At 42.4% G+C, this 1,311-nt stretch overlaps 1 non-coding gene across 1 annotated transcript; it reads left to right on the top strand.

Moving 5' to 3' along the window:
- Window positions 1-702: 702 nt before the first annotated feature.
- Window positions 703-864, top strand: LOC118994327 (U1 spliceosomal RNA). The gene has a single exon (XR_005068025.1). It is a non-coding gene; the product is annotated as a U1 spliceosomal RNA (small nuclear RNA).
- The last annotated feature ends 447 nt before the right edge of the window (window positions 865-1,311 follow it).

Raw genomic sequence — 1,311 nt, forward strand, 5'->3', positions numbered from 1 at the left:
ATACAGAGCCACAAGGTGGTGAAGCAGGTTGCCCTGTTCTGGCGAATTCCTAAGGCTCTGCCCCATACAACTTAATAGGCGCACTAAGACAGGGAGTCAAAGCAGCTCTACCTAATACACAGAAACAAACACAGGGAGGCCGCCAAATCAAAGAGACAAAGATATATGGCCCAAATGAAAGAACAGAACAAAACCCCAGAAGAAGAATTAACCAAAACAGAGATAGCCAACCTATCAGATGCAGAGTTCAAAATACTGGTGATAAGGATGCTCACAGAACTGAATACAGCAAAAGCATAAGGGAAGAAATGAAGGCCACACTAAGTGAAATAAATAAAAATCCACAGGGAACCAACAGTGAAGGGAAGGAAGCCGGGGTTCAAATCAATGATTTGGAACAGAAGGAAGAAATAACCAATCAACCAGAACAGAATGAAGAAATAAGAATTAAAAAAAGCCCTGGCTGGTGTAGCTCAGTGGATTGAGCACGGGCCTGCGACTCAGATGATCGCGGTTCGATTCTCAGTCAGGGCACATGCCTAGGTTGCAGGCCAGTTCCCTGCAGGCCAACTCCCAGCAGGGGACACACGAAAGGCAACCATACATCGATGTTTCTCTCCCTCTCTCCTTCCCTTCCCTCTAAAGATAAATAAATAAAATCTTTAAAAAAAAGAATTAAAAAAAAAAAAAACAAGGAGAGAAATACTTACCTGGCAGGGGACATACCATGATCACAAAGGTGGTTTTCCCAGAGTGAGATTTATCCATTGCACTCTGGATGTGCTGGCCCCTGTGATTTCCCCAAATGTAGGAAACTCGACTGCATAATTTATGGTAGTGGGGGACTGCATTTGCACTCTCCCCACAAAAAAAGAAAGGAAGAAAACAAGGATAGAATAAGAAGATTCTGAGATATCTCCAAAAGTGCCAACATCTGCATCGTAGGGATGTGAGAAGGAGAGAGGAAGAGCAAGAAATGGAAAATTTATTTGAAAAAATAATGAAAGAAAACTTCCCTAATATGGCTAAGGAAATAGACATACAAGTCCAGGAAGCACAGAGAATCCCAAACAAGTTGGATCCGAAGAGGATCATACCAGGACACAACATAATTAAAATGCTAAAGGTTAAGGATAAAAGGAGAATCTTATAAGCAGCAAGAGAAAAGAAGAGAGTTACCTACAAAGGAGTTCCCATAAGACTATCAGTTGATTTTGTAACAGGGTTCAGCCAAGAGGGGAGCCCCAGATAGGAATTTATAATGGGGTCCAAGAGAGCTTGGAGATAATTGGCTCCATGCCACAGAGCCAC

The sequence above is a fragment of the Sturnira hondurensis genome, unplaced genomic scaffold (genome assembly GCF_014824575.4).
Source record: "Sturnira hondurensis isolate 20B ecotype Veracruz unplaced genomic scaffold, ASM1482457v3 Scaffold0009229, whole genome shotgun sequence".
Lineage (NCBI taxonomy): Eukaryota > Metazoa > Chordata > Mammalia > Chiroptera > Phyllostomidae > Sturnira > Sturnira hondurensis.